Source organism: Podarcis gaigeae, assembly GCF_964106915.1.
Source record: "Podarcis gaigeae genome assembly, chromosome: 6".
NCBI classification, from domain to species: domain Eukaryota; kingdom Metazoa; phylum Chordata; class Lepidosauria; order Squamata; family Lacertidae; genus Podarcis; species Podarcis gaigeae.
The window spans coordinates 21,291,955-21,314,019 of NC_139682.1; the positions used below are offsets into that span (position 1 = coordinate 21,291,955).

At 41.2% G+C, this 22,065-nt stretch overlaps 1 protein-coding gene across 1 annotated transcript in view; it reads right to left on the minus strand.

The window, feature by feature from the left end:
- The window catches only part of NCOA3 (nuclear receptor coactivator 3), a 100,835-nt gene that overhangs the window by 35,712 nt on the left and 43,058 nt on the right, over positions 1-22,065 (minus strand). Inside the window, 2 exon segments of the mRNA XM_083746132.1 lie at positions 2,214-2,291; positions 21,315-21,363. The gene's annotated coding sequence lies outside the window, so the exon portion shown is untranslated.

Genomic DNA, 22,065 nt, shown 5'->3' on the forward strand with positions numbered 1-22,065 from the left:
TCGGGCTGATGATTATCAAGAGGTCAACCCAGATAAAGACAGGTTTTCTTGCAATCTGTAAAGGAACTTACTATTTAGAGCCAACTCTCAGCCAAAGCAGCTAAGCTGAAGCACAGATTTTGAAACTGCAAAGCTAGAAAAATAATTACAATGACTGCACAGATTGTGCACATGGAACCAGACAACATACCACCAATTCACTGCAGTTAAAAAGCAATACATACATAGTTAAATTTCTTATTTTTGATCATATATGGGAAATTAAAACACCTATTATCTGATGTCAGAGAAAGGCCACTAACTAGTAAAACAAAGTGCCACACTTCTTTTCCTGATACCTTGTTAATATGAGTTACTTTAAAAGCTTGCTATTTAAACAACAGTCTTGACTGGTGATATTCTGAACGCAAAACAACCCAATGTCAGACCATATCACAGCGCTTAAGTAGTTGCACTCAGCAGTTGTATCAGGAGTGACTTCCAGAAGAGGCACAATACAGGTGCAATATTTCTAGCTCTTATTGCTGCATCTGATACAATCAGATACACAGGCCTATTTGTACTGTGTCATTGTCTTGCTCAAGTGGTTTGCTATGCTTGCAAGAGCTCTTTAAATGTTCCTGGATTCTTTAAGGTCAAATACAATCTCTGCATAGGAGATACTGTTTTGGGACTTGTCCTTTAACACTAATATTAATTAATACTCCAATTGAAGGGCAACATGTTGCATCTATAACCCACATAAAAAAAGATTCTCAGCTTCTAATTTCTAGGTTTGTTTGAGGGACACAAGCATGGAATGACATCATGCGCTTCTCAGAGGAAAGACATGGAATTGAGAGGGGCTTTTGCCACCTGAAGAGATTAAGAAGCAGCTGGCCAAACCCTGCTACTAAGATAAAACCCTGGGTTCTCAAAGCTAAGGTTCAATAGCTGAGAAGTGTTTTTCCCAGCACAAGAAGCAGCTGACAAACCTTGCTACTAAGATAAAACCCCAGTTCTCAAAGCTAAGTTTCAATAGCTGATAAGTGTTGTTCCTAAACAATACTGTCAGAGGATAGAAATTCAGGAAGAGTTGGTCTGATAAAACAAATGAGTCTTGTGGCAACTTAAAGATGAGCTACATTATTGTTAGTGTGAGGGTTCACTGGCTAAAGCCTGCTTCATCAGATGCATGAATTGTACTAGTGAGATGATTAGATTAGAAATATATGCAGTGAAGGGAAAAAAATTGTTAAAGCAGGGATGGCCAAACCAAATGGCCATGCTGATTGGGGCTGGAGTTGGAGTCCAAAACATCTAAAGGCTCTGTATTCCTGTTGTAATGTCTTGTGGGCTAGGAAGTCTCTAATTCAAATCTCTCTTCAGCCATCAGCTTGCCAGGTGGTCTAAAGCAACACACTATCGCACAGCTTCAAGGATGCATCTCGAGCTAATGTATGTGGAACACTTTTGACCACCAAAAAAAATACATAACCAAAAAAAAAGCATGGGAACATTAGGGAAAACAGTCAAATAGTAGAAAACAATGTATTTTAGGAATGTCCATATTTTATTCTAATCTTTATTTACATTTATGATTGGCCCTAGAACTTTTTTCAGGGCTTGTTCATATTATTGCCACTATTATTTATTAACTTTAATTAGCCGTGCCTATAGTCTTTAAGGAACATATCACATATTACAATTGCAATAACAGGATGCTCCTTGTGGTCTCACCAAATATGTTAAAATTAGGAGCGAGTTTTTGGTTTGCAACACTTTCCCTCTCATCATACATTTAATTAATTTAATTTTCCTCTCATCATACATTAATTAATGTCTATACTGCCCTTCATCTGAAGATCATATGGTGGTTTACAATATAATTTTATTTGTCAAAGACTTATTAGAACTATACAACAGTGCACAACTTTAAGAAAAAGAAAAAAATCAAGCCCCACCCAAGAGCTGTTAAAAACTTTTTTATTTCTGTCCTCGTTTAGGAAAACAGCTGCTGAAATGTAATCAAAAGATTAACATTTTACTAACATAGGACACAGTCCATCTACGTTAAATCTTATTGATTTCAGTGAGAAACTTTCAAGCATATTGGTGCATCTCCTATTGATGGGACTTTGGCTAGAGTGCGCCCAGAATCTATGTTTATAATGGAAACCTCAGGAAAATAAGTAACAATCTCTAAAATTTACTTTTAAAATATTTTCACTTACATGTCCTTAAAACTCAAACATGCACAGATGATTTTTCAATGGCAGGCATCAGGATCAGTAGGCATTGTGTGTCACGTTCTGTCAAAGAAAATTGTAAAACTTCATGTAAGTATCATTGTGTTCCCCAACTTCATTTTCAGTAAAGCTTAATATGAGATATTAAGTAAATCAGCCCTGATTGCTCACTGGAAGGACAGACCCTAAAGCTTAGGCTCCAATACTTTGGCCACCTCATGAGAAGAGAAGACTCCCTGGAAAAGACCCTGATGTTGGGAAAGATGGAGGACACAAGGAGAAGGGGACGACAGAGGACAAGATGGTTGGACAGTGTTCTTGAAGCTACCAGCATGAGTTTGACCAAACTGCGGGAGGCAGTGGAAGTCAGGAGTGCCTGGCGTGCTCTGGTCCATGGGGTCACGAAGAGTCGGACACGACTAAACAACAACAATATGAGATATTCCAATAATTTAGTCAATGACTACTTTTATTTTCACTTGTTTTACTTCCTTGTCTTTTATATTTTATTATTCCTAGTAATGATTTATGATAAATAAATGTTGATTATATATTGATATTTGTTGACTATTTTATTTACATTCTTAAGAATTTGGGTTGGGGTTGATGACAAATTTTCGAACCACATCAAGAGGTCAAGGCAAACCCTGCTTCAAACAAAAGGCTACTCAGCTACCACCCTCACATCCAGGCTGCTCATGCATGGAGAAAATAGGCAGGAATGGTTATTCTGGTTACCTCTGTTACTTTAAAAGAAAGAAGGAGATGACAACAGTGGAGCAGTACAATAAATTTTCCAACTAGCTTCAACCTGTATAGGCTGAGAATCTGAGAATCTTCTGCAGCTGCTGAAGGCCTAGCAACCCTGCACATAATTCAGCTCATCTCCCCCCCTGCCCCCCCCCCCGCCAGCATAAGGTTCTCAGACCAGTTATCTGACCACTTCTATTACTTTGGGCAAGGACACCCCCCTTGATTTACAAAAGTGGAGGACTTTGCTTGAGACTTCAGGCAACTTTCTGCAGCTCATATTCTACCTAGCAGAAGCAGCTTGTTGATCCTGTTCACCAGCACAGAAAGAAGTCCAAGTTCTGCAATTGTGTCTGTCATAGTCTCAGCACTCTGAGCATTTTGAGATTACACATCTATATCTGGGCCCTTTAAAACACACATTTTATTAAAGACATCCACACAAACCTATGACATGAAGGTAAATAATTCTGGCTGGGCATATTTTCTGCTGCTCATGATGGTATACCTAAGGTTACCAAGTGGTCTCCTATCTAGGCATTGACCAGATCTGCTTAGCATCAGCAAGGCTGCTAAAACATGGGCCTTCACACCATGCCCAATAACATTGTTGAAGCTATTTAAAAAATCTGCTCCTCTTTTTAACATTTATATTCTTTTATCCTCCTAAATGGTATGTTTCAGAAAATTGACAAGAGTAATTTCTTAGTATAAGTTATATTCTGAATAAGCCATGGATATTGCAGTGTCTATTATCAAAACAAGCAGAGACCCTGACAATTTCCCTTTCTCTATTTTATCCATTAAGTTTAGAGACTGGTTTAATTTATTTTATGACCATGTTGTAAATGGTATTATTAAATCGACTAGTTAGGAAGCATTCCTAATAAGCTATTCAGAATTACAGCAACTTAAGTGAAGTTTTGGACAACAGCTGTGTGTTTGAATTGATTTATTCAAAACTGCTTGAAGCAATGTGTAAAAAAAAAAGTGAGACTCTTCCAGCTAATTAGAAAAATAAATTGCTCTTGGGAAATATTTATGAGGCATTCATATGTAGAAGCACACATTATAGTACTATCCAGAATTCAGAATTTCAAAATTGATACTTCTACTCAGACTACTTATAGATAATTACTAGTAGTCAGGTGAAGAGCTTTGTACAGGCAGATAATTTCTTAAGAAATTTAACTAGGGCCTTTTCATATCAACCAGTTGCATATGCATTTGCATGCAAGTTTAACCACTCAGTTGACAACATTGACAGTAGCTGTATTCAGATGAACTCACATTACCAATTAGAGGAGTGATTGGCAATATGGTCACGTAAAGATAAGCATCAAGACTCAACTGCCTCCTAATTACACACCTTTGTAAAGCTTTCTCTGTAAGAAACCCCCACTAGTCAGGGTGGAAAGAATGAAAATATATTTTCAAAATCTGAAGTACTATTGTGGAAATTCTTATGGCAGAATCATAATTTATTCTAACCATGTGAACAAACAAATAATTTCCCAATTAATCCTATATGGCAGCACTTTTCTCCTCATATGCTATAGAGGTGGGGAAAATTTAATTCCCAGTTATGTGACTATTAAAGGCACAGTAGCCTTGTACTTCAAAGAACCTGGCAATCACTGTCAGAGAAACCAAGGGTGGAATTCAATGTCACACTATTACCAACATTCCATCTGCATTAGCATTGCAGCTTGCCAGATGGAATGATCCCCTCTCTTCTCTCCCAGCATGCTATTCTGGGGGTTCTCCTGCCGGCCCCAAGCCAATTTCAGAAGGCACAGGGAAGGATAGGGGGGAAAGCCCTGTTGTGCAAGCAGAATTCCTTGCTCAGGTCTTCGGATGATGGAAGGTATTAGGTGAATCCCACCCCAAGAGAACATACATTGCTGCAAATTGCAGAGTATCAACCTGAGTGCAGAAAATAAAAATAAAATGTCCACCCCCAACCATCTCTGCTTAGTGGGTAGGTAGCATTATACTGGTGAGAGCATTCCGGGCCCTGCACCCAAAGGGCCCCAAATCTATCCCCCTTAATAGAATCTGAGTGGAATAGAGTAAGGGGAGATTGAGAATCAACAATTTTTTTTGAAAGTTCTTAAAAAATATAAATCAAGATCTCATACTTTGCACCACTGGTCACATATAGTAGAATACAGGATCTATCACTAACACATCCGCAACTGTAATCTCAATTTCAACCTCTCAAAACAATGCATCAGACTTTCAAATCAGACTTATATGCTAGTGGAAAACTGAAGGAAATCCAGGCCAGGCATATTTCCTTTCAGGACAGGGCAAGCATCAGCATCCTCAAGCAGCTGTCAGGAGCCCAACAGTGCTGATAGGTCCCCTGTACAAAGCAACTGATTACATTCCCTACAGTGCCCTGGAATGTTCAACCTCATGTTGCTCCAGAGAATTGTGGGCAACTTAAGTGGTGGTTTGATTCAACTTACCAGTGCAGCTAGGTAAGCCTGCAAGCTGGAATTCCTGGAACGTAGAACAGATTCTACAGAGTGAATTTTGTAGATGGCTCTACTTCAGAAAATGTGGTCATTATTTGAAATCACTGTAATGGGTTTTAAATATTGCATATAAAACAACTAAGGAAGGACAGGGACACACAAGCAAGTCCAAAAGGATGAAATCATGGGTGACTGGCAGAGTCAAAGAAAATGTTTAAAAACCCCCCACCAAAAAACAGGTTTCTTTTAAAAACTGGGGGTCTTGAATAAAGAGAATATTGGAAACATGAACCCAACCAGAAAAACTATAACAAAGGAGTAAGCAGGGAGATGGAGTATTTCCACCGGTCTTCACTGCAGCAGATATTGGGAGTATATCTTCATAATTAGATGACAAAAATGAGCTTTAGAAGCAATGAATATTAAAAAGAAACAAGTTACCAAAATTGGCATCTATCTAAGTGTTCGTAAAAATATTCCAATGTGAAAATTATCTGTGGACTAAAATATGTCGCTTATTGCTAAAACCAGCCTCTTTACTACAGAATTGGAATACACTGATGTAACATCAATATTCTAAAAAGGGTTCTAGGAATTCACATTTGCCAATAGCTGAACTGGGTAATTTGAAGGCTGAAATCTTTAAAAGTAAAAACTAACTAAAACAAACAAACAAACAAACAAAATCCACTACTGAGGAAGAACCATCACTGGAGGGTTTTAAGGGGAAAGCCGTACCTCATCTACCTCTAAATATAGGCATATGTGATCATATTATAAACTTCATCTATCAAAAAGTTTGACAATGGTTAAAACAAGAAGCATAACTTAACAATAAATGAACAGTGCTTAAAGTAAACAAACAGTGAAGTCCATCAAGGAACTCTATGATGTTGCTGTTGGTCAAATTATCAGGAATCTGAGCTGAATAGAAATAGACATCAAAGAATGTGTGGTGACAATGCAAAATGAACTAAAAACTTGCCTCCTGGGCTGTAACAAGAAATCACATAAGAACTGTAAACAGTTTCATTCATAAGATAAATACTATGTTACGAGCGCGTTCCGTATCTCTGGTCCAAGTCGGCTTTCTGGTACCCACAAAGTAAATTAGTTTGCAGCTCTTGGTTACTTCCTTCTGGGTGCCCTCAGATGCTATGAGCTGCAAGTAAGCATCTCTTAGGCCTTTATCAATCCAGTACACACTTCTGGGGAACTCTACCAGGAAGTGACTAAGCAGCATTTTGTACTGAATTAAATAAATTTTGAGAAATCTGCAAGCTCTTGCAAGTGTCTTTCTCAAGCTCATCACTCATTGACTGCTCATCCAAGATGAACAAAACTGTGATAACCAAGTACTGCTATTTTTACCAGCAATAACCTATTGCTCCCAGCCCCAAACTTCTTGTCAGTCATTCTATTTTCTCCCATTCTGTCAGTCAGGTGGTAAGGGTGTCGATTTAGACAATGGACTAGATCAAGGCTTTCCCCCTTGATACAGGAGTTATGTTTTGGTCCCCCATGGACATAAGTGAAATCATGTTTTCCATGCTCTCCTGCTCGCTCTCTCCACATAACTATCTCTTCAAGCAGAGCTGAAGCTCTGGGGTCAGCTAGAGACTGGAGGACAAGCGAGGAAGCAGCTGATGCTGTTGCCCTACCCCACACATCAGCTGTTAAGACAGGGGTTAGGAGCAGTCTAAACAAAGCACCACTGTGCCTCAGGTCTCTTTGGGGCTTCCTCCGCTCTCACTGGCGTCCTCTTTGGGCTCATGAGCCACAAGGAGTCTTCAGCTCTCTCCCGCCATTTCCTGGTAAGATTTTATTTTATTTATTTGCCTGCTTACTCATTCATTCATTTTTCATTTCATTCCCCAGCACAGCATGTATACATGGTTGCACAAGAGTAGAACACACATAAGTGGAGGGATATACAGTATAAGGTAAAGGTAAAGGTACCCCTGACCATTAGGTCCAGTGACCGACTCTGGGGTTGCAGCGCTCATCTCGCTTTATTGGCTGAGGGAGCCGGTGCACAGCTTCCGGGTCATGTGGCCAGCATGACTAAGCCGCTTCTGGCGAACCAGAGCAGTGCACGAAAACGCCGTTTACCTTCTCGCCGGAGCGGTACCTATTTATCTACTTGCACTTTGATGTGCTTTTGAACTGCTAGGTTGGCAGGAGCAGGGACCGAGCAACGGGAGCGCACCACGTCACCGGAATTCGAATCACCAACCTTCTGATTGGCAAGTCCTAGGCTCTGTGGTTTAACCCACAGCACCACCCACGTACCGCTAATACAGTGGTGCCCCGCAAGACGAATGCCTCGCAAAACGAAAAACGCTCATGACGAAAGGGTTTTTCAGTTTTTGCGTCGCTTCGCTAGACGATTTTCCCTATGGGCTTGCTTCGCAAGACGAAACGTCTTGCGAGTTCTTGTGAGTTTGTTTCCTTTTTCTTAAAGCCGCTAAGCCGTTAATAGCCGCTAATAGCCGCTAAGCCGCTAATAGCCATGCTTCGCAAGACGAAAAAACCACAAGGCGAAGAGACTTGTGGAACGGATTAATTTCGTCTTGCGAGGCACCACTGTATACAGTATAGTGCAACCCTTTTAAAAACAACACTGAAAGCTATTTCAAAGTTACAATGTCGGAACAGAGAGTAAATGCACAGCACTCATGCTCGGAAGACTCTACCACAACACCCAGTTAATGGCCAGATATCTAGATGGAAAAAAATGTATTTGCCTGCCGGTGAAAGGAAAGCAGAGGATAGGCCAGTCTAGCTGCCTGTGGAAGGGAGTGCCACACTTTGGGAGAAGCCACCGAGATGGCCCTCTGTAAATGTGTGTCCTCATGTCCTTACCAAACGTCCCTGTGAAGGTCGTGTCTGTCTTTTGGAATGTTAACTTGTGGGCAGAGACTGTCTTGTTTTTATTTAGAGACTTCTCAACTGATAAAAATGCTTTAAAACAATAATTTTACTTATCTCAACTAATATATTTATTTTGTCTTCAGCATGGAACGTCTAAAAGGGCTTATAAAATACGTGCAGGGGGGAAACTATTGTCTATAAAATATGCACAATGAAGTGCCAAAACTGCATATTTCACATAGTTTTATCTTACTGTGACCTTTTACATGCCTCCAAGCCCAGTTCATATAATGCTTTGTATTTCAGGAAAATGATACCTATTTGCTTCACTGCAAATTCTCATGAACAATTTTCAAGCGTAGGATTTTAACTTTTATTTACAATTAATCATGGTCCTATTCATTTTGGTGAATAACACTGTAGGGCTGAAGCTGCACCTGAAAAAAGTGAGGGTTAAAAGCCTCCGTGTCCATAGGAGTCCATAGAACAGAGGTTTCTGCTAGCTTGTTTTCTGCCTAGTTTCTTCACTCCCAACCTCCTCTTTGGTGTTTTCCTAAATTTTATTTCTTTCGTTTTGAATGTTTTATGAATTTTAGGAAGTTTAGTCAGTCTTCTAGATCATAAGGCATGATATAAAATGTTCCAAACCCCAATTTTGCACAAAGAAAACCAAATTTCTATGTCAAATTTGAAAATCTGCTGGATCCTCTTCACTGTCTTTCAAGTTCAATGTGGGAGTATACTCTTAGGAAGATACTATACAATGGGGGCAGATTAGGAAATTGGACATGATTTATTAACTATGTAAAAATCACGGTATACAATACATCTAATATACAATATGGTTTTTGACATTTTAGTTTAACAATTTACACAAAGGAATCGGCTAGAGAGGAGACGAAACATAGCGACAGGTGAGGCAGCTGGCCCCAGAGGCTCACAGACAACACAATTTTATAATTATGTTTTAACGAGCTTTTTAAAGGAGTTTTTAAAGGTGTTTTTAAAACCATTTTTTTATCAATTTACCCAATGAAATTAAGGTAACTGTATCTAGGAAAGTGTAAAAACTGATTGTCTTTATAGCCCTGTCACTTGTAGTTAAAAATGAGCAGGTCACACTATACATGTTAAAAGAAGTGTTAACTTAAATTTAAGATATACTTGAGATAAAATATTAGATGTTGTCCAGTGTAGGGCAAGTAAGGGTGGGACTTCAAAGAAACAATCAGGAGCTTAAAGCTCCCAGATTTTTCTTTGATTGAGCTACACATCTTCAACTCCTTCAAACCACTGTATAGATTGAAGAAATGGGGAGCATTTGAAGGTGTGTTCCCACCAATCAACTGATGGGTAAGTGGGAGCATACCTTACTCAAAGCTTTCAAGAAGAAAGGTGACTTTTGAGAGGGTATTTTTGCTGTAATATTTCCACACTGAACTATTGTAATATTGGAATTAAGGGTGAATGGTGTGATGGGAGGACAGGATTTTGTCCAACGAAGTGGTTAGTCGTGAGGGGGAGGGATAATGAGGAGGGACTAAAAGAAGTGAAAAGAAATCCTAAGCATGTGGTATAATTTATTTTGATACTGCCATTTTTCATATTTCCCTTGCCTTTGAATGTTAAAACTATTAAAAACTAAGGTTTAATTTAATGGGGCTACATGAATCTGAGAAATATTCCAATAACAGCTTTTACAACTAATAAAACAAGGCACACAATGACTTATCTACAATTTTAACAAATTTGGCATAAAGTTGCTTTGTACATTTAACACATGCACTATGACAAAAGCTGCACACTGCAAACACCGATAATGTAATATGCTAAGTAATATAATAAAAGCTGTGTTATGAAAATTTGATTATTTTCACAGCTACACTGCCTTTCCAAATGACATTAGTTCTTGCAAAGCATTATTCCTGACAGTTTTTTTTTCACAAACTAGCTGATGCAGATATAAGAGCATTTATCTATTAACTGACCAGCCATGAAAATATTTCCCCTTAAAAGGGAGATGTTCCAAACACACACCTCTGGTATTCAGTTTCAGAGCAGCAGTATGTCAGTTCCTTGCTGCAATAACTATCCCTTTCATCCTTAAGACAGACCACATCACTCTAACACTTTCAGAACTGGTATCACTCAAGGTCTTGATGAAAACAGGACATAAAAGTAACTAAAAACACACAACTTGCATCATAAAAACAAAACAAAACAGGCTTTTCCTGTCAGAGTATCAGCTTAGTTTGGTAGTTCCATTCACATCCCAAAGGAAATATTTAAAAGTGCCCCAGAAAAATTTGCAGATCTTCTAAGTATGACGTTTTTAGTATTACTAAGGCACTGCAATTTGCATGAACTTCCTCTTTTGTCCTCTGACATTTTTAATAAGTGAATCAGGTTTTAAAAGAACACATTCTGACTCATTAATCTCAGAACAATGTTGTACTAGTATAGCCTGTTGTACTAGTATAGCCACAGATTCTTCAACTGATCTCATTCAGAGTCCCCCCCCCCCATTTTAGTTTGGATTATTTAAAAAAATTAAACATAAATCTGTTTCAAGCAATTAAGCTTTTTAAAGCTGACAACAATTTTTCCCCAAACTTCACAATGGCAACACTACTATTGTTGTCAGGAAGCTAAAGGATTCCAGAAAGATTGGGGGTGGGGGAGAACCCCCAAATGACATAATGGCATAAATTACTGATTGCTATGCTGCACCCGCAAAGGTTTTTCTTGATACCTTCTGGGTCCCCCCCCATGGCCCTTCCCCCACTAAAATTAGGTTTGAAAGAAGACTTCTGCTGTGGACCACAGAATGCCTTTTCCCAAGTTTACTTGCAGTGCAAAGGGACATTTTTTGGTGTGTGAAGTTTCACAGCTGCAGAGAGCCAGCACCACGATTAGGCTTCAGATAAGCCTTTTGCTGGCGACAATCGAAAGCCTTATTACAATGGAGGCGGGTGATAGCAGGCAGTTGCAGCTTGGAAGGTAAGGGTTACCACTCCCTTCCCAGCTAGACAGCACTCCCAAAATTTCCCCTCTGCTGCTGCAATTAGACTTGGAAAGAGTTTTCTCTTGTTGAAAGGTGGGGCAGTGATCTTCCTGGAGATTGCAACTGCAGAGGGAAGGTTAATTCTTGTTTCCCTAGCTGCACAGTCCAGGAAGCTCACCTTTTCCCCATTAAGCTTTATAAAAAAGTGAACACCTCATAATACGTTGGTTCGTCTCAGCTTTCTCAGAAAAAGCTTTATCTTTGCAGAGCCCTCATACTTAAAGGTAAAGGGACCCCTGACCATTAGGTCCAGTCGTAACCAACTCTGGGGTTGCGAAGCTCATCTCACTTTATTGGCCAAGGGAGCTGGTGTATAGCTGGTAATGTGGCCAGCATGACTAAGCCGCTTCTGGCGAACCAGAGCAGCACACGGAAACACCGTTTACCTTCCTGCCGGAGCGGTACCTATTTATCTATTTGCACTTTGACGTGCTTTCGAACTGCTAGGTTGGTAGCAGCCATCATACTTAGGGCCTGATAATTTCATAATGCTGCCCAGCTCAATCAACCATCCAGGCTCCCTAGGGAAATGGACACTTCCAACACATGTTCAGCAAGTTCATAAAGAGGCTCCTGTGGTTGCTGAAGCCATTTCCACCTCCAGAGTTGGTGGCAATTCAGTTTCAACTAAAGATTCAACCAACCAGCTCACTTCAGTTAAAAGTAATACCTGACTTCCACCAGCTACTGCTGACTTCGGTTCAGTGCTGGTAGCTTAGTTCCTTTAAGAGTAGATTACTTACTGCTACAAAACCCACATGCTTTTACTTCAATACTATGCAGGACAAAAATGATGTGACAACAATATGAATACAGATGTGAAGTCGTATGGGGGGGGGGGTGGAGAGCAAGGAACAGGAGGACATCCACCCCATAGAGCTAAATACACGTTTCTCCCAAAGAACCCTGAAAGTCTACCCCTCACACAGCTACAATTCGCAGGACTCATAACAAACTGTAGTTCTTGGAATTCTTTGGGGGAGCCATGTGCTTTAAATGTATGGCGTGAATGTGTCCAAAGACAGTGACTGTGGTAGTGTAGCTACACCCATGCAACAGGGCCCCTTGCAGTTTGGTCAAAGTCTCTGTCCCAGCCAATTGCTTCACCCACAAAAGCAAAAGTCTCTCTGGCTGCCAAGACAGCAGCTGAAATATCACTGCAGAACTAAACAAGTCAGCAGCTCTCCCTTCCCCACATGATTTTTATTTAGTCATCAACAAGTTTTGAAAAAGTTAGCTTTTGAAAAACTATTCCAAGAAATACATGAACATGTTCTAGTGATAAACCTTCCATCTAGTGTTACTGAAAGCAGGAAGCTTAAACTATGGTCTGTGATAATATCTTTGAACTTTGCAAAAATGTGCAGCTAGGGCACTTATGATTAGCAGCCCTGAATAACAGCATTAAGCAAACATTTTTAAGTCTTATAATTTAAAAAAGATACTTCCGTCAAAATCTTCTCCTATTTTTGATTATAATTAGGTATTTTTAAAATAAATATAATTGTGTGAACTGATAAAAGCTCATTACATCCAGGGCAAGGGGGGTGCCAAGGGGGAAACCCCAGAAGGAAGGGGCCAGCGGGGACTCCCAGAGCTGCAGTTTCAAAATCAGGACCAGCTTCCCCACCAGAGCGCAGTGGGGGGGAGGAGTCCCAGGCATCGGGACCAGTGTTTTCACCACCAGCGAGAGGAGATGAGTCAGGATTGGCCACGCCTCCATCGGAGAGCGGGGAAACGGTCAAGAGGAAAGTTACCGGCTGGGCGCGCGCGCCAAGTTCAAATGTACAGGCGAGCGGCACAGCAGATAGCCCGGATAGGGAGCCAGGTCCTAAAGCCCGCCGTAAGGAGGGGCAAGACTCAGGGGGGTCAGCGTCAGAAGAGTCCAGAAAGGAGGAAACCCCAGGGGGCAGAAGGACCCAGAGGAGGAAAGAACAACGGAAGAGGTGGAGTAAGGCTAGAGTCTTAAACTGGTGTCTAAGAGGCGGAGACTCAGATGGAGCTTCACCGGTCTAGGCTCTAAGACGTAGAGTTGCACGCTGCAGTTTGGAAATGGAAACTAATCTTCAATAAAGACTTTTATACGTTATTACTGACTAGCGTTGGTCCTCTGTGAGCTGGGACCTGGAGGCAACTCTGACAATATGTGTCATTAATCTTTTCATGCATTTGGTCCACCAGATTAATCCTACAATGCTTAGGAGCGGAATACCTGCAAATAGATATACAGTCGTACCTTGGTTTGCAAACGCCTTGCAACTCGAACGTTTTGGCTCCCGAACACCACCAACCTGGAAGTGAGTGTTCCGGTTTGCAAACGTTCTTTGGAACCCAAATGTCCGACAGGGCTTCTGATTGGCTGAGAAGCTGCGATTGGGTTTTGAACATTTTTGGAAGTTGAACGGACTTCTGGAACGGATTCCGCTCGAGAACCAAGGTACGACTGTATATAGCATTAGCAGCTGGAAACTATTGCAAAGACCTACAAGTTTCTGTATTTGTGTCAGGGAAGAGCTAGAAGTTTCCAGTTTATCAGAGGGAGAAAGCATTCCCCAAGGGGGGAGGGAGAGCAGTGAATCTAATAGAAGGGAGCAAGAGGAACAACAGGGAGGGGCCGGTTGTTCCCAGGAAAGGCAGGGGTTAAGTTCTAGCTCAGATTCGGAGGAGGGGAGATACAAGCCAGCTCTAGCCAGGAGGTTAGAAAAAAGAGCGGGAAAACAAAGGGAAGGGCGCGTTCGCCATTTTGAGAGTGGCTGGTCATGGAGAAGCAGAGCTCAGAATAATAATAATAATAATAATAATAATATCTTTATTGTCATTGCCCCCTCTCAGGGACAACGAAATTACTTGGCTGCTCCATCCACCCAGATAGGGCACTCCACTTAAAATCAGAACAACTATAAAAACACTAATTAAAATAATATAATATAATACAGCAAGGAAGATTAGATGACTTCAAAGTCCAGGTTTCCCATTCAGGGCCGAGATCGCTCTGGAGAAGAAGCTGTTCTTGAGACGGCTCGTTCTTGTCATCATCGTCCTGTATCTCCGTCCCGACGGCAGGAGCTCGAAGAGACAGTGACCAGGATGCGATGGATCTTTTACTATGTCCAGTGCCTTCCTATGGCACCTTGTGGCATAAATCTGCTCTAAGGTGGAGAGTGGGCAGCCAACAATGCTCTCTGCTGCCTTAACAACTCTGCACAACACCATCCTGTCCTGGGTAGTACAGCTTCCGTACCACACACATAAGCCATAAGTGAGCACGCTCTCAATGGCACAGTGATAGAAGGCAAGCAGCAGTTTCTGCGGAAGATGGTTTTTCCTTAGGATTCTTAAAAAGTACAGTCTCTGCTGCGCCTTCTTCACAAGCCCCCTTGTGTTGACACTCCAGGACAGATCCTCTTGTAATTCAATACCCAAAAATCTGAACGTTGTTACCCTCTCCACACAGACCCCATCAATCAGAAGTGGCTGGACATTGCTCTTCTGTCTCCTGAAGTCCACCACAAGCTCCTTTGTCTTCCTTGTATTTATGAGCAAGTTGTTAGCTCTGCACCACTCTGTCAGCCGCTCCACCTCATCTCTATAGTCCGTTTCACCCTCCCTTTCAGAGATGAGCCCAATCACGGTTGTGTCATCTGCAAATTTGACAACCCTATTACTAGGGTGAGCAGCGAAACAATGGTACGTGTAGAGAATATAAAGGAGCGGACTAAGTACGCATCCCTGTGGTGTTCCTGTGTTAGTCTTAAGTGTATTAGAGGTATAAGGGCCCAACCGAACCCTCTGGGTGCGGTCCGACAGAAAGGCCGATATCCACCCACAAAGTGATAACGGGAGCCCCAGATCTTCCAGTTTAGACACCAGACGTTGTGGTAGAATGGTATTAAATGCCGAGCTGAAATCTAAAAAAAGCAGTCTGGCATAACCCCCCCGCTGCTCCAAATGTGCAAGAACGGCATGGAGGGCAATCGCCACAGCGTCCTCTGTCGATCTTTTCGTTTTATAAGCAAATTGGAATGTGTCCAGTCCCTCTGGTAAACAGGCAATGACATAATTTCGTACCAGCTTTTCAAAGCACTTCATGATTATAGGTGTGAGTGCTACTGGACGAAAGTCATTCAGATCTTCCGGGTTAGATTTTTTTGCTATTGGAACGATAGTAGAGGACTTTAGGCAGGATGGAACAATAGCCTGTGCTAGGGATCGATTTAAAATCCCAGTGAAAACTCCTGCTAGTTGGTCTGCACAGTCTCTCAGTACCCTTCCAGCTACCCCATCTGGCCCTGTGGCCTTCCTTGGGTTGATTCCCTTCAGCACCTTCCTCATCTCTTCTTTTTCCACAGAGACTACCACATTCCTTTGTACTGATGATGACGATGGTGGTGATGGTGGCAAAGAAGGTATCTGAAATAAGTGATTCTGAGGAATAATATTTAAGAACCATTTATAAGATGGTTTTGTTAATACGCAATAAAAAGTTATAAAAGAACAAGAAGCGTTCGTGTGGTGATCTGAAGAGGACAACGACCAGGCCTGACAATTTGCACAAATTAGAAAATCCCCTAAAATAAAATCTTCTATTTTCTAATTTGCCAAGCAGCAATATCAAGTGGGTGTAGTTTTCCTATGCTTTACGATGAAGTTCGGCTTTTAATAGCCAAAATATTTTCTGAAGTTACCTTAATTTTTGCACTGTACCAGCTTCAAGTTTGGGGGGCTTTCAAGCAAGATTCTCTACGTGTGTTTCTTAAAATGTGAGGGGCAGGGTGAGACCTTCCCACAGGGCACAGCATGCGGCCTGTATTGTTATATCCCACATATCTTACCACTTCATCTCTTTTGCCTTTCTTCCCTTTGTAAAAGAGGTAAAATACAAGACACACACTCATGAGAGGGCTTTCTCCTTCTTGCTTTCTAGCAAGTTGCAGATAGGAGGTATTCTCTTTGTTTGGTTGTTCATACCTTCCCAGGCTTACTGGAAACAAGAGAGCCCCAAAAGTAGCTTTCAGGATGCTGTTCAGTTGGGGATTTGAGTATTATGAGCATCACATCCAGCAAAGCGCTCATGGTTGCTATAACAAAATGTACATTTTGTATCCATATCAATAGGTCAAAATGTACTACAGTGGTGCCCCGCAAGACGAATGCCTCGCTAAACGAAAAACCCGCAAGACGAAAGGGTTTTCCGATTTTTTAGCGGCTTCGCAAGACGAATTTCCCTATGGGCTTGCTTCGCAAGACGAAAGCCCATAGGGAAATCTCTGGGGACAGCGGGGAAGCGCAGCGCGCCTTCTCCTCTGTTCCCGGACCTGTCCTAAGGCTTGCGGTGGGAGGTCCGGGAACAGAGGGGAAGGTGCGCAGCGCTTCTCCTCTGTTCCCGGACCTGTCTTGAAGACTTGCGGTGGGAGGAAGGTTTTCCTCCCCACCGCCAACATTCAGAAGGCTGTTCTGAAGGCTGGCGGTGGGGAGGAAAGCCCTTCTCCCCCGCCAGCCTTCAGAAGAGTTCCCGCCTAGGCTGCGGATAGCAGCCTGCTGCCCCGCGCGAGGGGCGCTCTTAAGCAGAGCGCCCCTCACGCGGGGCAGCAGGCTGCTATCCGCAGCTTAGAGAGCCCTCTGGACCTCTTCTGAAGGCTGGAGGGGGGCAAAAGTCTTTGTCCCCCATGCCTGCCTTCCCGGGGGCTTTTAAATCGTCCCGGGACAGCGGAGAATTCATCCGCTGTCCCGGGGCGATTTTAAAATGCTGGCGGGCGGCAGCGCTGCCGCCCGCCAGCATTTTAAGATCGCCCCGGGACAGCGGAGAAGTCCTCCGCTGTCCCGGGGTTTTTAAAATGCTGGGGGACGGCAGCGAAGGCTTCGCTGGCGCCCGCCAGCATTTTAAAATTGCCCCGGGACAGCGGAGAAGTCTCCGCTGTCCCGGGAAGGCAGGCGGGGGAAAACAAATACTTCCCCCCCCCCGCCGGCCTTCAGAAGAGGTCGGGGGATAGACTGTCCCCGGACCTGGTCTGAAGGCGGTTTCCATAGGAACGCATTGATTGATTTTCAATGCATTCCTATGGGAAACCGTGCTTCGCAAGACGAAAAACTCGCAAGACGAAAAGACTTGCGGAACGAATTAATTTCGTCTTGCGAGGCACCACTGTAATTCCGTTTTTACAATAACTTATCAGAACTGCTTATTGTATAACTGTAATTTATTTCATTTTACATATATGACTTGAAATAGCCTAAATTTCAGCTACCTTGACTGATAAAATCTTGTCTTGACTGATAAAATTAAAGGAAGAATAAGTTTTTATTGTATTCAATAGTATTTTAAGTATTAAAATGTGTGACACTCAGGAGTGGATTGAGGTCCCTTATAATAGCCTGGACAGCAAACCATTATAAGACATCTGACTTTTAGTAACTTTAATGCTTAGAATTCCTCCACCCACAATACAGTAGCCATTATACACTTTTTCTTCCCTCTTCCCCACAACAGTTACCCATTTGCCAATAAGTAGGAGAGCCTTCAGTTTCCAGACTGTCTTCAAATCATGAGTTGGAAATAATGATACCGTCTGACATTTTAATTTGCCTACTGGTTTATTATTAGTCAGCAGTTCATGTTATTCAGTCAAGAATCAACATATGTAAATGCATACAGTCATACCTCATATTATGTTTGCTCCATGTTACGTTCTTTCAAGTTATGTCCTGCGGTGACCCGGAAGTACCGGAAAGGGTTACTTCCGGGTTTCGCCGCTCACGCATGCGCAGAACCATTAAATTGCGCTTTGCACATAAGCGCCAAATTGTGTCGCGCATCTGCGCAGATACGGCGCTTCAGGTTGCGCTCTTTTCAGGTTGCGAACGGGCTTCTGGAACGGATCCCGTTCTCAACCAGAGGTACCACTGTAATTCATTTCTGCAGTGTCAGACTGACAGTTAACAGTAAACCTGTAGTCAACATCCCATCAGGTTCTGGTTCAGTAAAATTAATAGCCAGTTGGCAACAAAATAATCCAAGAATAGATACCCATGATATATAAATGCCTGATACTGTTTCCAAGATGTAGTAAATACTATACCTTAGGACAAAGCTTAGCTATTAAAATATAACAGAAGAGGCCAAACAACTGGTGCTCATTGTAGAACACAAATAGAATAAAAATACAGGTAACTTACACTTATTTAAAATATGTGCTCACAGCTTTACATGTTGCAGAATTTTTTAAAAAATGATGAAAAATTGCACACACAATGAGAAATTAAGAAAATGGTGCAAAAGTGGCACACGGGGTGGGGTGGGGAGCGGAGAGGGTGCTAGAGCATAAAAAATGTCCAGCAATCCCAAAAGTCTTCATGAAAGTGCTTGGCTGTGGAAGAAGCAGATGAAGAGGAAGAGGGTGACTGGAGGAGGCCACAGAGATTTGTGGAGGTGTTTGGAGAGATTCAGACCACAGAATGGCCCCAAAACACAAGGCATTACCATCATCAGCTGATGGGAAACCCAAGAAGCGGTGGGTGGATCCCACACTGGAAGAGAAGTCGGCTCTACTGGACTGCTTCAGAGATGGCATGTCTGTGTGTACTGTGCCATCAATGTGCATGAGAAGGAGATCTGTGAAGCTGTGTCAGCAAGCACACCACTGACTGCAAAGGTGACCAGCCAGGTGTAGGAGAAGGCTTTGGTGAATATGGGAGAAAGCACTGAACTTGTGGCTAGAAGGCATAAACTGGAAACGTGCTCCTATGGATGGCAGCATCTTGCATCAAAAATTTCTGAGCCGATATGACCACTTCAAACTTTCCACCACAAATGAGGACTGGCCTACCAAGGAATTTAAAGCCAACCCAAGTTGGCTTAACAGTTTTAAGATCTGCTTCAACCTGAAGAATATCTGAACGACACGGGAGGCTGCATCTGCAAAGAGGCTGCAAAAACATACCTTGTGCAACTAAAGCAGTTACTGGACGACAAGGCATACCTTCCAGAGCAAGTCTTCAACACAGACAAGAAAGGCTTTTCTGGAAGCAAACGCCTTAGTGGACTTGCTTTGTCAAAGCTGAAAAAAAGAACCCCTGGATAGAGCAACTGTGCTGCTCTGTGGCAATATGGCTGGACACTTAATACATTGGTCTGGTTTCTTTTTAGGCAATGATAGCTTCATAACACACAGAGTGGCCCCCTATGCACTAGCTGCAAATAAAATAATAATAATAATAATAATAATAATAATAATAATAATAATAATAATAATAATGGGAAAGGAGTTAGATAAAGCCTCTAAGTTGTTTTGGTGATTTAATCTGAAATCAAGCTGGATTTAAGCTTATTAGTTCTCTGGTAACTTCTCTCTTTTTCATTGTGGGTGTTGGTTTATTTATGGATGGATGTTCTGTATTATTTTATTAATGCTATTGCTACAAGTCTGTCATGACTTTTGGCTAGAACAATAATCTTATGAATTTGAAACTTAATAAAGCTAGGCTTGCTAAACAGGTCTCAAAAAAACCCATGCCCTAAATCAAGAATCTGCTTCCTGTGCTTTGGCAATCCAACAAAAAGGTCTGGGTGACTTCTTCATTTCTGCACTGGTTCCAAAACTGCTTCATTTCATCAGTGATGTAGGAAAGAACACTTGCAGCTTTAAAAGATGCTGCTTGTATTCCCTCTCATGTCCCTATTGTCCTTGCCCTTCTGTACTTTTGAATGGAATGGATAACCTTTTCTGAGCTCCTATTCAATATATTATATAAGCCCACCTTTTAGAATGGTTTGCCTTATATAGTATTTTGTTCTCTAACATCAAACTTAAATCCTCTAATAGTAGAAACCCATTTCCAGTTATGAGGAACTTTTAAAGCAAATTATTTGCAACTAAAGAAGAGAATTAGATGAGTGAGCAATTCTTATAAAAAAAGAACTGAAGGCACTTTATCATAGAAAATGAATATTCAACAGAAAAGCTTAATGGTCATTTATAAAAGGGTGTGAGTTTAATACATAGTTCAGGGCTGCTAAGGAAGGATACACAAAAGGATTTCCTGTTTTTGTGGATATTTGCCTTTGCTTTGCTTTAGTCGGTTTGAAGCTTTGTGCATAAAGCTATTTGAAACTGGCTACCATACCTAACATTTTTATTTCAAAGATTCAAGTTTACTTGCAGGATATTACAATGTTATTTTAAATGCATAACTATTGTTTTTAGTTGTGCAGCTAGAACTAGTATTTATATATTTAAAATATTCAATGGTAACAAAATATGCAATAAGCAGGTCTTTTAAAATAAGTTGTAAATTAAAGATATTTCAAGTAGTTTTAATTGAAAAATAAAGTGTTATACTCATTTATATTAAAACAAGATGAACCACTGCAATTAAAAATTACTTTCATTTTTACTCAGACTTGGCTGGAATCCAAAAACCACAAAACTATTGCTATGCACCCAAGAGGGCTCTGAGTTTATGCTTCTTAAATGGCAAACCATTTTTGAAACTGAGAAAACAGTTTGAGCTAAGCTATAACATAGCGCTTTGTAGAGACCCTCTAGAGAAACATAAGCCAAAATAGTATGAAATACAGTGGCCACATTAAGACATTAACACTAAAGATGTCCACATCCCACCCTTCTCCAGTGCAGTCATGAGGCGATCCGAAGAACTTGCTTCCACTTTCAACTAACCACAGTTTGTTATAGCCAAACCAGACAAACTATTGTTAGCTTTAACTATAGTTTGTCTGAACAAATTAACTGTGCTTGAGCCTGGAATATTTAGATACGCTATAGTTATAATCTTCTATGGTTCTAATGTTTGCAAATGTAACAAATAATCAACTGAGGTTAGCCATTTCTAATGTGTCTGTTATGTATCATACAACTTGGAAACATTTAAATTAAGTCAAAAGTTAGGTAGGGTACTTACCACAGAAAATCTTGCCCTCCAGGACATAAACATATGTTTAAAACACTTTCTGAAAGAAAACAGTGAACACAGTGTGTAAGAACTTTACAATTTCGATACAGCATTGAACACAGATTATGTATATCTTACTGTGAGTTACTCTGTCCCAACTAAAATTATAGCTGCAGAATTGCAAAAGGTCTCGTGTATATGCAGGACAGCCCCCACCCCCAAATTCCAACAATGTCCGATACTTGCTGCAGTCCCTCATACCCCATCCCATTTGTTTATTTATAAAAGTATTTCTACACCACCTATCATAAAAATATCAGGGCAGTATTGGTCGGGTGGCAGGATTTAAGCTGAACAAACAAAAAACTAAGGTCATAGCAAAAAATTTGACAAGTACAGAAACAGATGAGTTTGTGAAAGAAACAGAATTAAATGTGGTTAAAAAAGTAAAATACCTAGGGGTGTATCTGACCTCCAAAAATTTGAATCTGTTTAAGGACAACTACGAGAAATGTTGGTTAGAAATCAAGAGAGATTTGGAAACATGGTCAAGATTGAAACTTTCCTTGTTGGGCCGAATAGCAGCTATAAAGATGAATGTATTGCCAAAAATGTTATTTTTGTTTCAGACCCTACAGGTCGTGGACAAGGTGGAATGCTTTGGAAAGTGGCAGAGGGATATTTCTAAGTTTGTTTGGCAGGGCAAAAAGCCCCAAATAAAGTTTAAGATACTAACTGATGCGAAAGAAAGAGGGGGATT